Source organism: Miniopterus natalensis, chromosome 1 (genome assembly GCF_054644295.1).
Source record: "Miniopterus natalensis isolate mMinNat1 chromosome 1, mMinNat1.hap1, whole genome shotgun sequence".
Classification (NCBI taxonomy): Eukaryota; Metazoa; Chordata; class Mammalia; order Chiroptera; family Miniopteridae; genus Miniopterus; species Miniopterus natalensis.
Window position 1 is genome coordinate 191,364,998 of NC_142081.1, and position 19,973 is coordinate 191,384,970.

The 19,973-nt window shown below is 44.0% G+C and overlaps 1 protein-coding gene and 1 pseudogene across 2 annotated transcripts in view; one reads left to right on the forward strand and one right to left on the reverse strand.

The window, feature by feature from the left end:
- Positions 1-19,973, forward strand: part of KCNIP4 (potassium voltage-gated channel interacting protein 4) — a 156,800-nt gene that overhangs the window by 91,764 nt on the left and 45,063 nt on the right. The window lies entirely within an intron of this gene.
- Positions 17,739-18,678, reverse strand: LOC107541234 (ribose-phosphate pyrophosphokinase 1-like; annotated as a pseudogene).

Genomic DNA, 19,973 nt, shown 5'->3' on the forward strand with positions numbered 1-19,973 from the left:
AGAAGAAGGGGCATGGCAGCCAATGGAATGGCCAGGAGGGCACCGTGGGGGAGCACAGAGCTGGCTCCAGGTCAGGGGCAGAGCTCCTGGGGAAGATGCATGGTGAGTAGCTAAGGAGGAGACTGGAGCCGGAATGTCATGGGATGTATGTGTCTAATCAGGGTTTAGGAATTTGTCCTAAAGGCAGAATTTGAAATCTGCCTGGAAAACTGCCTTGAGGTAAAAGACGCTTCACACAAAGATTAAGACTTGGGCTAATTCCACAGGCTCAACTCTGGGGGCTCAGGAATTACAGCTGTTGAAGTTTTGACTGACACAGGAAAGCTGCGCAGTCTTTATGAACCCTCCTTTCCCTCCTAGTGACTGGGTGAACCTTCCGGACATTATTTTCTTAGTAGAAAGATTTCCTTACCTAATGGTGTTGGTTCATGTTTGGAATGCATAAGATATTGACTTTTTTCCTTGTGCATTTAACACTAGTTTGAATGCCTCTAAGTTACTGCTCTGTATGAAACTGGCCTGAACATCTGGGCATGAATTTTTGTTTCTACACAGAATTATTTAGACAATCTAATGTCTAAACCCCCAGGCCAACACAAAATCAATTTCCAAAATAAACAGAGAATGGCTAACTGAGCCCCAAAACAGACCCTTTCATAAGAAGGTCTGAAATCCACTCTAGAGTTCCTATTAGTAGGTCTATGCCAACCTGCAAAAGATCCGAATGGTTTATACAACCTCCAGGATCCTTTCAGTTTTGCTTGAAACTTTCAAGTAGAGAAAACTCGAGTTATTTTTTAAAAGGCAAATCTGCCCTTCCTTGGGTACAAGAGTACTGAGTTATCAGGTCGTCGAGATCAGATAGCTGCTATAGGGCCTTTAACTCTCTTACCTAAGAACTAGTCCATCTCCTTTGAAAACATTTTGTCCAGTTCAATACACTAGAAAATCATGATGCTGAGCTTTGCTCTGCTGCCCAGCACCTGCCAGGGATGAGGAATTTGATTTCATACTCCATGAGAGGCCTTCCACCTTGCCCTGGACCCGCTTCTTACAGAGCTCGCTTTGTTGGGAAGTTCCCCGCGGCCTTGACCTTTTTGCCGGTACCAGTCCTGAAGAAGAGGCCACTTCTCCCTAAAGACTTCGTCCCACCTTCTAGGAAAAGAGCAGGTGAAATTCCCCTGGACAGCATCTGGACGAAGGCCCGGGTCTTCTACTCAAAGATTTCTGAGAGCATTTCCCCTGTGTTCACTGATCAAAACTATATTTTTCAGAGTAGTGGGATTTTAGAAGGCGAGCTGGAAACCTTGGGAACGTTATTTCACCTCTCAGAGTCTCATGCATCTCAATCCTAAAACAGAAAATGATGCTTCACTCACAATACTTCCTGTACTTTTCAAATGGGGCTTGGATAGACCTTGCCATCCAAATGTCAGAGGTCTTGTTGAGAGGCAGCACCTGCTTCAGTTCTCCTGTGATGGGGCTAGAAAGTCTGCATGTTGAGCAAATCCTCAAGTGATCCTGTAGCTGTGGATCCTGTCCTAGGAGCACACCACACAGGGGAGGATTTGAGGGAAGATCTAGGGAAATTGATGCAGCGAGAAGCCTGCAGCTGCCTGACCTAACCCACAGCTGCTCAGAGAGCTGGCTCCTTGGCAGGCTCAGGCCCCTGTTGGCCCCTCCACCCGGTCCAGTGACAAGATGAGTAACTACACCTCCAGTAGCGCTGGCCCAGCCGGAGGAAAAGCATGCGCTGGCTAAAAACACTCTTGGCAAATAATCAGTGAGCGTCGCTGGCAGCCAGCGTGCTTGGAGTTTGTCCTGTTAGGATACACGGGCTATTTTGTGCCAAAATTTTTTTTCCTTACTTCAGCTTTAGAGACACTAATATGCATGGTGAGTGGAATTTTTATCTTTTGGTGAGTGGAATTTTTATACATCTTGCTGATTGAAAAAATAAGCCTGATGCACACAGAAGTGATTGTTTGACATTATTTCTGATGTGTGAGCTGCTTCCCTTACTGGCTTTGACAGGAGCTCAGGGCCCAATTCCCACCGCATATTTATTGGGTGCTTAAAATATGCCACATACCACGTAAAATCAATTATATATACTATCTCAGTTTGTCTTCAGTAAACCCTAAGAGCTGGGTGCTAGTTTTCTTCTCTTTTTACTGACGATGAAACCAAGGCCAAAACCTGTTACAGGAGGCGACCAAGCACTGCTGACGCTGATCGACTCCTTCCTGGAACATTTCCACTTTCCCTCCTCCCCCAAGGACACCCTGTGCCTTTGACTTTTGGTGGATGCTGCAGCCCAGTGCCCACCTTTAATTCGCCCCATCACAGACTGTCTACACTTTTGCCCGTCCATGGGGAGGTTGGAAATGTTGGGAAGCCATTCTGGCCATGCTCCACCCCCTTTGTTTTGGGCGTGCTGTTAAAACTGTATTCCTTTGGTTTCTTTTGTTAGCTACCATCCTCAGCATCCTCAGTGGCATCTCCAGGTATTTTCCTCGTATCCCAAGCCCCAACCCAGAAGCTCCCCTCTCCCTTCAGCAGGTGACTTCCTCTTTTTCTTTAGTGAGTAGAGACAAAGTTTCCCAAAACTCAAATGATTGTGATTTAAACAATGATGAACGTAAATTTCTCTCCAAACAGGAAATTGAGGACAAGCAGTGCCAGGAACACCTTAGCTCAGTGTTGTCATTAGACCCAGATTTCTACTCCTCCGTCCTGAGCATTTAACTGGTGGTCCTTTGTCCTACCTCATGGTGGCAAATGGCTCCCTCATTTCAGCACCATGCCCTCTTCATACGATCAAATTCGGGGAAAAAAACTTATTTACCATGCAGGAAAATAATTCCCAGAAGTGCCCTCAGCCGAGAGCTCCCTGATGTATATTTGGCCCAAACTCGGCCACTTCCCACACCCAAACCAGTCACCGGCAGAGCCAATGGCACAGGCATGAGGAGTTTCCGTCACGGTTCATCCTCGGGGACTCGGGGAGGGATCAGCCCTCGCCAAGCACTTGCCGTGTGAACAAAACTTACACACTTGGTTTCTACAAACTAAGGAGGAAGGTGTAGTAGGGCCACTGGGGGGGACCTTCAGCATCTAGTCCCTCACCCTCGCTTCTCTCTGTCTCCTGCCGCCACCTCCTACCTCAGAAGGGCCATGTGGAGTCACCCGCCCTCTTCAGTGCTGTGGTCTCTTCCTTCCCAAGACCAGGTCCTACCTCTTCTCCCTTTCTCTTTGCCCCATCAATCATCACTCTTCCCATATTCAACATCTATCTCCCCCTTTCCTGCAAAGACATTCCAGTACCCTCTACAGGAAAGAACAAAACCAAAGCCAGCCTCTCCTTAGCCCTGTAGTACCTTCAGGCTGCTATCCCAGCTCTGACTTTCTTCTCACCGACAAAACCTTCAGAAGAAAGCAATATTCCGTGCTTTCCGTCTGTCACCCCTCACTCATGCAAGTCTGTGGAGCCTGGCCCTGGCCCCACGAGTGAAAAGATCACAGCGCCAGACTGGATCACATCCAACTCTGATTTAACCTAATGAAATTTCTCTCAGGGTCCGTCTGGCCTCGTCTGGAACTTACTCTTCTCTTCTCCCTATAGCTCTGAGAGAGCCTGCGTCTGTCCATCCCCGGCTGTGCACCAGGCCCGCCACCTCTTTGACTTCTCCATCTGTCTCATTTATTGGATCTTCTTTCGCTAGATTGTAAGCAACCTGAGGAAAGGGACCGCATCTTATTATTATTCCTGCACGACGCATGGTGCAGAATTTTAGATCAAGCCTTTATCCCTTGCAAAGCTTCTAAACCCGTCTCTTTGACTCCCCTCTCCCCTCCTCTCCAAGCCACCCGGTTACCAGAGCTGTACTTCTAAAATGACAGATCACATTAGTTGCTTATTTAAAAACATAAACTCCTTAGCATGTCAGTGCAGTTCCTTCACAAAACAACACAAACCAATTTTCTAACTAGAAGTCTACCACATCTCCCCGGTACACACACACACACTCACACACACACATGCACACGCACACTCACACACCCACGTACACACCATGCACACATGGTAAGATACTGCTCCTCAAAGAATGGTCCATGCACCACCTTCATCAGAATTACTTGGAAAACTTGCTTAAAATGAAATTCTTGGACCACACCCAAGACCACCTTAGTCAGAATCTTTAGGATTAGCCCCGGGCTGGTATGTACATTTTTAACACGCATCCAAGGCAATCCAATCCTAAATGCATATTGAAGTCTGAGGCCATAGCCTTATAAATAATCATGCTTAATAAGCAAAAATCGATTCAATTAAGTACGACTACGCTTAAAAATTTTCTAAGCATTTATTATACCCATTTAATAATTGCCTCATTTTTTTTATCTCTATGGCTGTGGGATAAAGAAGTCTCTAAGGAAAAGTTGAAAACTGGACCAAGCATCACTAGGCCAACAAGCTTGTTAAAAAGTTTCCCTAGTAACCACTCAATTCACTGAAGGACAGTTCTGCTCCTTGTTTGGTGTCTCTGAACAAAGCACACTGCATCGTTTGCTTTCCCACTCGGATACTCTGGAAATGGTAGCGTTGGGGTACCTAATCCTAGAGAAGAACTTATGCCCTGTGATTTACCTTTTCTCTGTAAATTAGGGAAGGTTGCATCCTCGCAAGTTGCTTAATGACATCATTGATGACACCAGTCACAGGTGGTCACTCGGTGTCCTCCGGATGAGCCGAGTTCATATTCTTCCCCCATTTCATTTCCATCAGCCATCTCTGCTGATGCCCCCGCCCCGCCTGCGGGCCGCCCATGGCCCTGGAAGCCCCGAGTACAATGGGACTTAAGGAGCGCACAGCTGCATTTAATGAAAAAGTTCCCGCTGAAACTGGATTTGAAAGTTTTATGATGTTTTACAAAAGGCAAGCCCAGAAGCTTTCCAAAAAAACATTTGCTGTCTCAAATACTTATTACGATAAATTTCTATTTCAATGGCAAAAAGCAATCTATCTTCTTTATTCTTGCTGCCGGTTGCCTCCCCATTTTCGGCCCCCAGCTCCAGCCCTTTCCGCTCATCTTGGTGACCATGTGTATGGGATGAAATGTTAATGGCTTGCAAACACTGTATCTGGAGCTATGTTAAAGATTAAAGCTGCTAGATGCTTGGCTCTGTAGTCAGTCTTCCTCCTCATACAGACATAGTTTGTCTCCCTCCCTCCCTCCTTTCCTCGCTTCCTTCCTCCCTTCCTCTCTCTCCCCACTTCCACTTCTGCTACTTCTCTCTCCTTTCACTGGCTCAGACAAATAAACCCAACAAAACACATTGCTTTTGATATTGTCTCTGACCCAAGGTCACAGAGAAAAGACTCAAAATGAAAATAGAAATCAAATCAGATCCATAAGCGGATGCCAGAGGGGCCGATAAAATAAAGAACCAAGTGAACGGCCCAAGCATCTCATTTTCTCCACGAAATGACTTCCAGCTTGAACAATGGTCTTCTCTCGCAGTCTTTGTTTTCCAATAACAGCAACAATGAGGAAGATCGCTTCGGGTGATGAGCTGTCCATTCTGGGAGCAAGAAAGAAGCAGTTGGCCCGGAGGGAGAGTTGCCCAGGAGGGTTACAGTCACCATGCACATGCGGGCATTTGCCTTGGCCTGAGCGAGTCACCCCAGTTCCCACGGGCTCGTGTCCCAAGGAGCACTGCCGAAGAAGCCAGGCTCCCCAGCTTTGCTCTGAGCAGCGCCCTGGACAGCACTCCAGCCCAGCAGCCTCCGAGTTTCTCATTCGGGGCCAGGGCTGGGTGCCAGCCCCCCGCACGGCAGGGAAGCGAGAGCCTACTGCGCATCCGAGCAGAGCCCTGATGAGCTGCGGCGCCGGCTGCCCCTGTGGAGCAACCCTAAATCTGTCAAGTTCCAGGCTTTTGATGTCTGTTGTAAGAAAATTGCGTATGAAATTGCAAGAGAGTAAGTTTATTATCTCACATTCCTGATAACAGGAAAGCAGGACATTGCATTCTGTGACTTTCAGGGCGACAGCTATGACTTGCAGAGTGACAGCCACTGAAACTCATCCTGATAATGCAACTGATGGCCATGAAAGGTAGAAAATATATATCCAGGTCATTCGGAATTTATGAATTCATTTTAGGAGGATAGAGAGAGAGAGGAGAAGAGAGGCAGCCTGAAGTCCACTTCTAGGCAGAGAAGTTCTGAATGCAAGTTCCTCTCCAGTTAACCTTGAACATCACGGCTTGTACCGTAGCCTCTCAGAGTAGGAAGGGGTTTAATAGGCCAAACAACAACCAAAACATACTCTTTGAAGGCTCCAAATGTTTCTCCATCCCAACCCTAAGTCCCTCTAACCTCACAATTTACTCATTGAATGAACAAGGTCATATCTGTGTTTTCTGGTTCTTGTTTTTTCTCCTTAAAATCCATTGACCACGGTCTGCCAGAGTGGTGCCCATTTTCCAGTGATTTGCAGACTGTAGATTATTCCTGTCATTGGAGAGGTTAAACAGCCAAAAATGTAAATGTGACCTTCCCACCCGCAAAGGACTTGATGCTTTGATAGACTTGTTAGAGATACTTTTACTTTAGCTGAAAGTGTCGCATGTATGGAAAGTGTGGGGTGACAGATTCCTCTTCACTCAACTCTGGGCTGCAGGGAAATACAGAGAATAGCCCCTGACCCCAAAGAGCTCACTGATTTTGCTGAGGGTGAGAAAAAACATGGCAGGAAACAGCTGATAGCAGCTGCATCATCAACAGTTGATTTTAAAATCTAAACTGAATAGTTTCCAGGAAAAAAGTTTTGCACACAAAGGTGGAGATGAGGCAATTGACTTCACATGATAATCTCAAACCCTCTCATAACTTGCTCACCCTTATGAGCTTTGCATGAGGACCTGACAGAACCCAGAGTATAGTTGTTGTTTAACCAATAATGGCAAAGTCGTAAACCCATCCAGCATCCATAGCTGTTACCCCTTTTACAAATGTGATTTGGGTTTCTCAGGGCACTTTCCAAGAGAAGCACTTGGGCTCTGGACGCTCTGATATCATCCTAATGGGCTGAACTAGCACAAAGTGTGATAAGCCAGGCATTTATTAATAAAATATAAATAATTGTGCTTATAACTAAATGTATTCATGCTCTTTTAAAGTATGATTAATAAAACTTATGATGGCTCTTGAGAGAGCTATATATAGTTGCCTCTAACAGAATCAAGGCAGAGATTTCATCTCAGCACCTACTGGCGTGAATGTCACTGCTGGGTGGAGGTGTCTGATGTGTGCTCCGTCGTATTTGCTTTATGTGAATAGAGAAACTGTCTCAGGAGCAGACCTATTGCTTTCCTGGCCTCATTAAGTGTTGTATTTGTATGTTTGATCTTATCCCCAGAACTCTGCATGGCCATGCTCCCAGTTATGCACAATGTTCTTTCATGGTAATAACATAAACTGGGTATGAATTCAGCTGGCAACAGAGACCAGCTGATTTTCAATTGTGCGCCTACGTGATTACTCATGTGTCCAACAGCTTCCCCAAGAGAAGGATATGGAGGGAGATTTGCCCAAAGTGCCTCCAGCCTCCCATACTTCCTAAGTCTACGTGAAGCCAGATAAATAGAAAGCAAATACCTGACCCACACGCTAAGGTCCTTTGAAAATTGCCTTTCACTCTTCCACAGGATGTCATCTGACTAAACGTAGGCTAGTTATATAAAAGGGCGCTGTGAAACTTGCTTTCCATCTGTTGTAGGCTCGCCAGCCAGAGAGGACACTGTTACATTCAGTAATGTCCTCTTTATGGCAATACTGGGAGTAATTTCTTTCTTGTCTTAGTACCAAGAACGGTTGTGCTTCTCCTGGGCAATGGTCTATTTGTGCTTGTATCTCACAAATATTGGACGATGAATTGGACCACATTTTCCAGTAGGTAGAAATGTGTTTTCCTCCCTGCTGCCTGAAAATACATCCCCAAGGGTCCTGAAGCTTTCTAAAAGATATTTTCCATTTTGTATTTTCTTTTCACGATCGTATTTTTTAAATGAGATGAGGTTATTCTAGGAGAGGGATCAGTAAACTTAATCTACCAAAGGGCTAGAGAGTAAATGTTTTAGACTTTGTGGGGCACATATATCTCTGTCATACATTCTTTTCATTTTTTCAACCATTTAAAATTGTAAAAAGCTCTTTTTAACTTATGGACCTTACAAAAATAGGTGTCTAACCAGTTGGGCCCCCAGGCCATCGTTTACTGACCCCTACTGGACGATTGCTAGCTAGATGATGTATTCTTCTGAAAACTGCCATGTGACTGCAGGGTCTTCACACTTCTGTTTGCACTGTTTGTGTAGGTGCCGAGTCCTACTGTTTTCACAGACATGAGGTAGTGAGAAAATGAAGAGAGCTAACATTAGCTGTAAATGACGTGTTTGGTCTAAATGCAGGCCAAACGTCATAAAGCAGCTCTACAAATGAAGAGTTCGAGTCATTCAGAAGCTGGTGAATTAGACTCAGCACACAGCCCACAGCCACGGCAGAAGCAAGCAAGCTCACATCAGTGTGAGTGTGTTTCGTATGGAGTGGAGTTCTGTTCTGTGTCCACATTATAAAGGGAATTTTGTTTCAGCAAACCAGCAGCATGTGTCATACTAAATCAGTTGGCTTTGTCATTGGGTCTGTATTGAACTTGTTAGTTTGAGTTGGTCTCATGGCCGTATAAGAACATTGCAGATACCACAACCCTACTCCTTGGTTCAAAACCCAGTTCTGCCATTTCCTACCTAGGTGCCCACATATTAGTTACTTAAGATAAATGAATTATATTTATAATTCATTAGAAGGGATTATGCTACCATCTCATACACCTTGTTCGTTTGTGCATATTTAAATAAGGGAAAATAAAAATAATTTGAAAACAGAAGGAAGAACATCAAGAGAAAATTGTACATTTAAAAGGCTTCCATACATTTCTTAAGGCTGAGAAAACTAGAGTAGTTTTGCAAAAACTAGAGTAAGCTATGTATTGCATCTTCTCTCCCCAGTTCTTATTTATTTCAAGCATTGCTTTTCTTTTTTGCACAATTTTTGGCCCTTTAACATCCATGCCTTCTCCCTACACACACATCTACACATCCTGTGACTAGTGTGTTTTAATTTTTAAACTTTATTTTTAGGTAATAAAAATAAAGCATGTTTATGGTAACAAATCAAGAGTGCAGGTGGTAGATCTCCCCATCCTAACCCCACTAGAGGAAACAACTATGAATATTTTCTTGTGTTCCCTTCCAGACAGCATTGCATTTTGCTCGAAAGCAAAAATACTATCCTTTTGCATTTCAAAATTACTTACATCTTTCAAGAAACCAAGGGGAGGTAATTTAAAAATGCAGCAATTTTTGGTATGACACAGAAGAACAGAGAACCCTGAGAAGAAACCCAAATCTGACATAGGGACTAGGAAAGAGGAGGGAGACAATTACTTTCTGCGAGGCTCCCAGAGATTCAAGAGAGTGTGGCCACTCTGGAATGACAGGTCTTTAATCATTGCCCAAGTGTAAGAGGAGCTTGTGTTCTGAAGGGTGGGAGAAAGGAAAGGAGAGATGAGATCAGATAAAGCTAGAGAAGGAGAGAGGCAGATCCCTGGTAATTCGTTACGTGTGCCTTTTTATTTTATCCAGAAGACACTGGCCTGCCAATATCAAGTTTTCAGCAGGAGAATAAGACAATTAGGACTGCAAATGGAGAAGGTAAACTCCAGAGGCTGCGAGGTCAATTTAGAGCCTGTTGCAGGATCTGAGTGATAAGCGATGAGATATGATGGGGCCACAAGTCACACACCTACCTCTAGAGTTTCTGACTCATGGGATCTGGTATGAAGCCTGAGAACTTACATTTCTAACAAGTTTCAGGGGCTGTGGACGCTCCTGGCCCAGGGATCACACTTTGGGCAACATTGGGTTAGAGCAATGGTAGTAAAAATGGTAAAAAACAAAAAGCGGGTTTGGGTGCCAAGTAGATAAAACCAGAGGGGTGAATGCAGTGGAAGGAACTGGTGCTGTGGACTGGGTCTGACTGGAACGTGCAGTCGCAGGGACCGGGGGGGGGGGGGGGGGGATGCTTGCCAAGGACAAGATAATGGTGCCTTGGGAACTGTTGGTTATGGCAGGATTAGGATGCGTGAAGGGGGAATTCCCCAGAAGGCAGATAATTGCATTTGTAGATGAGAAGAGGTGTCTAGACTAATTCTAAAATTAAGGAGTCATGATTACATAAGGGACTGAAGTCACAGGGCTACACGGGAGATATGAAAACGAGAAGAAATGCAGGCTCAGAATTGGACCTTGCCTACCACTAGCAAGGGAAGGGGGAGGGAGAGAGGAAAGGAAGAACGTGAAAGAGAGAGAGCGGAGGGGGCAGGGAGAAAGAAAGAGAGGGGAGACCTTCCAGGCTTCTCTGCAGAGATGGGTGAAAACATTAGCAGCGCATCCCTGCGGGGATCCGTTTGTATCTTGTCCCGTCAGCTACTGGCAGGTATCATAGAATGTCCGGCTTTGGGCCACCAAATTCTTGTTGAGCTGAGGTGTGTTCACTTGGTGTCATGCAGTCGAATCAGCAAAATCCGGAGGAGAGCAGGGATTTCATTGCCCCAGAGCCATAGGATTTTCATGACTGATCGGTGGACATCGGCACGCGCCCCTGGGAGGAGGATCTGGCGGCAAACCCTAGGCAGGCTCCTGTCCGCTTGCTCGCCTCTGTGAAGGAGAATTGATGAAATTGTCCTGGGACCCTCTGTTTGGAATTTCCAAGCATGATAGTCATTGGATATTTCAAAAACTATGAGGAATTTCAATAAACCTCTGAGACGGCCAAAATAATTAGGCTGAATTGCTGTCACCGACTGCCTTCACCTTTTTAAGTATGGGAGATACCTATGGCTTTTCAGCGGGCCCACCACGCTTTCTAAATGAGCCCCCAAACTACATGTTGAATTGTATTAAGGTTTTCCAACTTGCAGAGTGTCTGCATTATCTGTTTTTGGTCAACAGATAATTACATTCCAGGATCCTAATTACATAGTCTTTGGGAATGGGTCATGGAATTACCTTATAAGTTAAAAATTCCCGATCAAGCCTAAAGCCTGGCACATAGTAGGCATTCAATGAATGCATTACAAATGAACGAACATATACAAAAATGAATTCATGAATATAAAAGAAGGAATAAAACTCGTTAGGGGATCCACCCATGTGTATTAGTTTTCTATTACTGCATAGCAAATTATCACACATTTAAGGGCAAAAAGCAACGCACATTTATTAAGGGACAGTTGTGTGGCTTAGAAGAGCGACAGCATGTCTGGGTTCTCCGCTAAGGGTCTCGCAAAGCCAAAGCCCAGGCGTCGCCAGGCTGAGTAATCTTCTGGAGGCTCTGTGGAAAGATCGGCCTCCAAGCTCACTCTCGCTGCTGGCAGGTTTCAGGTTTCCGCAGCTATTTCACTGAGCTTCCTCTCTCCTTGCTGACTGACAAGCAGGGGCTGCTCCCCGCTTCCAGAAGACGGCATTCCCCCCTTGCCACCTGGCCCCCACAGCGGTTAGCCAGGAATGGTGGCTCAGACTTTCCCTGCTTCTCACGGCGGCCTTAATTCTTCACGGGGCCAGAGAAAGCGCCCTCCCGTATAGGGCTCCAGGGACCGGGCCAGGCCCCCCCAGGTGATCGCACTATTTTACGGTTAACTGGTCAGCTGCACCACATAACATGACCGCATCGCAGAGCCAAGTCCATCAGATGCACGCAGGGCGTGTGCACAAGGGGCAGGGACTCTTGGGGACCGTCCTGGAAGTCCTTCCACCCTGCGGGGCAGGCCCTGCGTGGACTCCGGGGCACACGGCTATACTTCCCCGAAGGCGCGATTTCATCTTCCCAGGCTGCTCGATTATTACGTTGGGCATCCTCAGGGTGCAAAACCGATAGACCGTTTTGTTTTCCCTTTATGTGTGTGGGGGTTTTTTAATATATTTCCTAACCTTGCATCTTTTGTACTTTTGTAACAGCTTCTATAGCAGATAGAAAAATCCTATTACCTCCCTCCATTAAATGAGTGGAATACAAATGCCGACAAAACCAGAAAATATCCCCTTAGAAAAACCCAGTGACACTGGCGTCCTTTTCAGCTTGCAGCACTAAAATTGAGTTTTTATATTCATTGCAAGGGTTGGCAAAGGGAAAACTCATTACACAACAGAGCTTGCTGGCCAGGGTGAGAGGGCCTGCCCTCATATCTTCTGTATTAGAGCAACAGAGGTCAGCCCATGAATTTCTCAAGAGACATGGAACATACAGAACTGTTGTTTATTTCAGAATTTTCATTTTCACAAGGCACTACATTCTCTGAACACCGGGGGTTATTAAAATAGCTATTTATTGAAAAGTTTGGTATTTAGAAAACCAACTTAGGATGCAATATAATTTCCATCTATTACTATTCAGTGTATCTGCTTTATGCATTTGTATATATTTGCTTGAAACCTTTTTTTATTTGTGGCCCTAAAACTTTGGTGTTTTTATTTCTTAAGGATTTCAATCTTTCTTATTTACTCTGCATCAAAAGCTTTTCTCAAGTTTGAGAAATTAGACATGCTATCTTGAGTCACTGTGTCAAGAATACTAAGCTTGTGACTCAGAGAAAGACTGCATTACTGAGAATAATAATAGGAATTGAGTACATTTTTAAAAAATAGAATGGAAGCTAGAACATAGTTACTATGTTAATATGTCTCATAGTTAATATGAAAACATAATTTTAAGAACTGTTATGTTATTTAGTGCTAAGGGCCTTAGACATATTTTAGCAGATCTGTACCCACTTGATCTTCATAGCCACACTGTGAGTAATTATTGATGCCTATTTCACAAGAGATAAAAGAAATCCCCTTTTTATGATTCTTCCTGTTAATTTAGTAAATTTTATTATTTAATTTTATCTCTTTGCTTGGCTTATTAGTTGTATTAGTCAGAGAGAGAGACAGAAATTTATTTTAAGGAATTGGTTTACACAGTTGTGGAGGCAAGTTTAAAATCTGCAAGGTAGACTACAGGGTGGAGTTCAAGTCCAAAGGCAGTTTGCTAGGAGAATGTCCTTTCTCTCAAGGGCAGTCGGTCTTTTTCTTATGATCTTTAACCGACTAGATGAGCCTCTTTCACATTATGAAAGGCTGTCCGCTTTACTCAAAGTCTACCAACTAATATATCAATTCCATTAAAACAAAACCTTCAAAGAAACATCTAGAGTAGTATTTGACCAATTGCAATAGACAGACAGAATCCGTCTGCCTAGTATAGGTAAAGAACTATAATAGTACACATAGAAGTTGTATTTACTTGTTTGTTTAACTTAGGAATTTAACATGAAAATGAATGAATTCTTTAATTTATTTATTTGTATTTTTTTGCTCTATGCTCATTTTATTTTATTTTTTGGTATTTTTCAATGTTGCACTATTACAGATGTCCCCCATTTGCCTCTTTTGCCCCCTCCACCCAGTCCTCCGCCCACCCCATGAATGGATTGTTTTAGGATTAAATGCACACTATGGAAGAAGGCCTTAATGCATGCCCTGCTACTCCTTAAGTCTTGATAGAAACAAAATTTTACTCAGTGATCAGAGAATTCTCATATCCCTTCCTCCTCACTATGGAACTCTTAATTTAAACCCTTAGAAATCCTCTACTTTGTGTGGCTGAGGAAATACATTTTTCAACTTTCGTTTGCTCTGAATTCACCAACTACTTACTGAATTGTCTTCTGGGTATCTCTATCTCTTCTTCTTGATAAATACACCAGGCTATTCCTTTTTAAATTTAATCAGAGCCTCATAACTATTTGTTGAAGATTCATTGCCTTTGCTTATGCACTTATTCGAAGTTGTCTGTGAGCAGAGACTATGGATATGTTGCTTTGGAGCCTCTGCTTCCCTTCAGCCTCCCGCACGGGACCATGCTGGGACCCCTTCATCTGTTTTCTCAGAGCTGCGTTTCCCTCAGAGGACGTCAGCCCCATGTTCTCTGTCCCTTTCACCTTGCGCTACAATGATGGGGGGCTAAACCCTGCTCCCTTCAGTGGGAAGACTGGTCTGTTGATTGGGAGCCAAGGTATCCCTCATGATATATGAAACGGCAATCATGACATGGTTTGTACAACATTTTCAAATGTTTTGTCTGATGTTCTTTAGGGTTTTATTTTTTTAACATAGCATTTCCATAGTCGTGTGGATTAAATCTTCGTGTATTTATGTGCACATCTCTTCTCTTGTCTCTTATAGTTTACAGCTCCTTCATTAATTCATTGCGATGAAGTGGTCTGTTACTTGTTAGGCACCAAGCAACATGTAGGAATACAGCAGCGAACCTGATAGACAAAAAATCTCCTTTTCCCACAGAGCTTGCAACCTAGTGAGCTATGTATATGTATATAAGGAAATGAGCTATCACAATACCAAATGAAAAGTGCTTAAGGAAAGAATAAAATACTATGGAAGGAAGTACATAGTAAAATTCCTACAAATAGGGGGGAAAGTATCTCTTTACCAAATAACTCTTTTTAACATGTAACCAGATAGTAAAGCCTGAAGTGCAAAAATGTAGTTGGATACACATTTGCTTTTAAAAGAAAAGAACATTCCAAGTGAGAATTTCTATTGAAAACAAACTAAACTGGAAACAAATGTAAATGATTTTTAAACAATTTTAACACTATAAACTTAAAGGTGAATTATGACTAACATTCGTGGAACTACTAATGACCCAAGTGCTCAAAAAACAATGAAATGTGCATATTGATTCAGCCAGAATTAGAATTTGAGTAACAAATTAATCATTATGCAATAGTCTTGCACCAAAAGTAAGTGCACTGAAAAAATGCATGGATGTATAGATATATACTTGTCTACCTTCATTTAAAGAAAGTGTTTCATTGAACACTCCTGTAATGGTGCTACAAAATAAAATCAATACGAGAAGAGCAGTAGAAAAATTCTAAATTGAAAAATTAAATTGCAGGCAGAAAACAAAATCTTTAAAAAGCATCAGAAGTATAATGCAGTTTAATACTCTTACATAACATTCTCAGACAGCAACTCCAGAGTGCTCAAGTAAGCTATTGTCATCATAATAAAAATGTCTGAAAAGTAAATTGCTGGTAGCAAATCAGTTGGGAGATGTGAGCATTTGAAAGGGAATTTGTAGATGTAAATGCCATTCTTATTATGAAACATGAAAACTGCCTTTCCGGATACAATACAGGGGGAAGGATAGATATTACAGTTTGACTATTTGTAGTTACATGGACCTAAACTGCCTACTTATACACTAACATTGTAAAAGGGCCTCTTTGCCAATTGCACAATAAACAGACCTTTAGAACAGGCCCCTGCCTTAGGCCACTGAGCAGGATTTATGACTATGAATAATTGTCCTTAAAAGCAACTTACATGGCTATAGCATCTTACAGCTTGCAAAATGTTAAACTGCTTTTCAGCCACCATGTTTGGTAGATAGGGGCTGTATTATTAGGTTCACCTTATTTGAGAAAACAGATGCTACAATTAGAAAGGAGTCGTCCAAGGCCGCAAAATAGACAAGGAAAGATAAAGAACTATAATCTAGGTCCGGTGACTTCAAGTCTGAAGCCATTCCTCTCCACCACATGGTACCTCTCCTGGCAACCCACCTACTACGCCCCCAAGCTGAAGAAAACACCTGCAAGAAATTGCCAATGACCAGACATATCAGAAACCCACATGTATGTTCTGCATGAGCAAGAAATAGCCATTTTTATTTTTGCAATCTTCATAAGGGAATGTGATGGAAACTTACCGAGGTAAGTTTGTTGATGGCGGTGATGATTTTATTATTTCTATAATAAAATTTTTATCTGTTTCTAATCACAAAATAGAAAGATGGAAACATATAAAAGACTGTAATGAAAAATTTTAAATCACTAATTATGTTCTATCCTTTATTGTAATGTTCTTTGAAAGACCGGCCAAAGTCTTGGCATTTTTATCAAACTCATCCAAAATTCACATTACATAAATAAAATATATTACCCTCATTGTGTTCTGAAATTGCCTCATTCAGTTTACAACCAAAGTATCTTGAGAATTGTACATGTTACCAAATCTGCTTCCAACGACCCGACTCCATTGTCAGGTCTACCAGCAGAGTCGCCCCCAGTCGCTGTCCTTGGACAGGGTTTGTTCCTCCGTGTGGGACACTAATACAGCGCCTAAGGGCGTGTTGCATAGCTCTTTGGGAAGCGAGTGGATTGGAAATCCACCTCCAAGACTGGCCGCAGTGGTGAAAGAGGCACGGTTATCAGAAAAAGCAGAGAAGGAAACCGGCCGCGGTTAATCTGTGGAGGAAGCGGTGCGCATTTACAAGGCCAGGAGCTGGGCCCGCCGGAGACGCCCGCTTCGTGGACTGAGGCCGGCCTTGCTCAGCCCTCTCTCTGCCCCTTTCCCCTTCTAACCCTTTGCGATGTGGGATGCTTGCCAGCCCCGCCTTACAGTTGAGAAACAAATGCTAAAAGTAGCCCAGTGGTGTTTCCTCTCCACCAAACATATCTCTTTCTAATGCTCTACACCCCAGTGAGAAGGGGGAAAGCTGTAGAAAATACTGTTCGCCTTTGAGGTGGTCATTCCTCGCCCTAGAATGCCCTGCCCTGAGTTCGAAATCTGGTAGATTCCTAACAAACCTTCAGTCATTTTTCCCCCCTACAAATCCTTTCCAGCTCTTCACCCACTCCTTCCCAGGGAGGAGTGAGCACCTTTTCCATGGGGCCGTGACACACATCGCACTGTTTTGTAACGATTCAGCTACCAGTTTCCTTGCCGCCGGACTGTGAGCCCCCTAGATTGGAGCGTGTCCCTTACCCACTTTTATGTCCCTCGTGCCCAGAATACACACCCTACACACAGAATAACTTCATGTGGAATGAAAGATTTTGAAATTAAAGAATTAAAGAAAGAAGAAAGGAAAAATGAAGGAGATAAAGAAAGGGGCAAAAAGAAGGAGGAATTTTTCTTCTTGTATGTCTGAGGAAGAAGGGAACTGCGTTTTAAGCCTGTCGACCTTGTATTTCCTCAGTGATGTTTGTCTTTGACAGCTCGGGATAGTGGAACAAACACAGGCTGAGAGCGATAAAAAGAGGATCTTACTCCTGCTCTGTCAGGATGTAACCGTGAGCAGATCATCTGACAGCCCTTGCCTCGGTTTCCCCAGGTTAAAATGGAACCATTGAGCATGACGAATCTTTCATATTCAAGCAAACGAGTGTTCTGGAATCATGGTCAGTTATTTAATTATCAGGCTGGACGTTGGGGTGACTAAAATAAAAACAGTGAGACCATCACTGCTTTGGGACACTAGTATTTATGAGTTTTATCACCTACTAAATGGAAAGAGTGAAGGGGGTAATCACTATAACGCACCAGAGGGCCCCTGAGAGGCACTAAGGGGCAGAGGGGAGAACTGGGCTGAGTCTTTCACGGTCGTGTTTCTGGTGCCTAGTCCAGGGCCAGGCATATGGTAGAGTCTCAAAAAAAAAATATGTTAATGGAATAGATCCTTTGCTATTTCCAAGTAATAGCTCTCAGACTGTTTTTGTTTTGGGGGGGAAGGGGTTCACTTTATTTTTTAAAAGCCTCAGAAGTTATTCTGTTATAAAGGGACGTGGCTGAACAGGTAGGAAACAGATGCCCCATTGTGAGGTCTCCTGATGGCCTCTGCGAGGATCCCGGAGATGTCGATCACTGGTATTTTGGAGCAAAGCTTCATCTTCTGCTCCTGAGGCATGACCACTACTGCTTCAAAGCGTGTGCTGTCAATGTGAGGAACGGCCGGGCCGGAGAAGGCTCCATGAGTCAGGATAGCATAACCTCCTGTGGCTCCAGCTGAAAGAAGTTTGTCAGCTGCTTGGCGGATTGCGCCACAAGTGCCAGCCGTGTCATCCTCTAGAATGGCCACGGGACCCTTCCTACCTCCTACCAGCACCATGCGGTCACCTCACTGGCCTTCTTCCGTCCTTTGTGAGTCAAGGCCCAGTGAACATTCAGCTGGTCTGCGATGGAGGTCACCCTCTCAGCCCCCCAGCAGTGGGGATACTCTGCGTCCACTCGGGGATACTCTGCCTCATCCACCTCAGGGCAGCTGGCCCTGGTACAAAGTGTCCAGGGGGACATCAAAACAGCCCTGAGCATGAGACGCACGAAGGCCCGTGGTGATAACATGACCTGCACCTGCTGCGGGGAGCATATTGCGACAAGCTTGGCTGAGACTGGAGCCCGGCTCTGTCCCTCTTGTCCTGCCGGGCCTAAGGGAAGCCTGGGACAACTGCAGTAGCCCGGCTGCCTGGAGCAAACTACGGGCATTAATCATGATCAAAAGCCCCATTAGACTGTCGTTAGTTTCCCCACAGCCACTCTGAGCGGTGAGGGCATCCTGGCCACGGACACCTTCGCCAGTGTCAACACGGTCTCCTGGTTGCTGAATGTCTCCGTCACCGCCTTGCCTAGCTCCAGGCCCAGGCCGTCAGCAATTTTCTTGGACAAGTCCTGGTGGGAGCTGCCACTGAGGATTTTGGAATTCGGCATCGTGGCCACCTACCCGAGGCTCTCTTTGCTCAGCGATGACTGATGCCAAACAGGGACCGAAGCCAGCCCAGGACTCAGTACGACAAGCTGCTCCTTGCTACCCCACCACCTTCTCTCACTCTAATAATTAGCAGAGAGCGTAAGGAATTAAGAGGTGTCTGAATTGCAATTATCGCAGAATCTTATTTGTATATAATCCTCAGTATCTATTCGTATCGACACATTATATTTCTGTATGCTTAATTTATAGCAGGCTGGAGCTCCTCGTTCGGTGTTCTCAAAGAATTTCATCCCATGAAGTGATGATTAGGCCACAACTCTAAGTCAGTTCAGGTTGTTCATCATTTTCATTTGTATGTGCCTGGCTTACAGTGGGGGTCTAATAGAGATTTGTTGAGCAGATTTGACTTGAATAAAGAAGAAGAAGTGTGAAATTGAAATTTCAAATGTTCTTACAGATTAATTTGTTTTGTTATATATATATATACAAATTTTGCATCATCTCAGCTTCCTGCTGGATTTGAAATAACTTTCTAAAACTCAAACCCTCTGGTTGTGAAAATCAAGTTCATAAAATAAGCTAATATATCATTTCTTGTGCCTGGAGCCAGAGACTGGAACAATAAGTAAGAAAAATATGAACTCTGCCTCATCCATCTGATTGTTGTCTCCTGGAGCGCTGAAACGCACCGAGAGGAACAGGAGTGTACGTTTATTTCTCTGAGGCCGTCCTGTAAAGAAGAAAAAGCCGGGGGGAACAATATCATAGACTAGATGGTATTTTTACCACCCGGTGTATACATTAGAATATTTTGTAGCACCTCTAATAAAAGCCTAATTCACAGCTCTATTAAAGCAGCTTAAGGTTCACATCAAAACTGAAAGGAAGGCACCGAGTTTCCCATACACGCAGCCCCCAGACATGCAGACCCCCCCACTATCAGCATCACTCGCAAGGATGGTGCATCTGTTACCACAGATGGACCTACATGAAAACATCCTAATTACCCAAAGTCCATCGTTTACTTTAGGGTTCACTTTTGTTGTACATTCTATGGATTTGGTCAAACATACAATGACATATATCGATCGTTATAATATCACACAGAGTATTTTTATTGCTCAAAAAATCTATAGACTCTGCCTATCTGCCCCTCTCTCCCCACCCACCTCTGACAACCGCTAATCTTTTTGCCGTCTCCATGGTTTTGCCTTTTCCAGAATGTCATAGAGTCATATTGCATGTAGCCTTGCAGATTGGCTTCTCTCAGCTAATAATATGCATTTAACTTTCC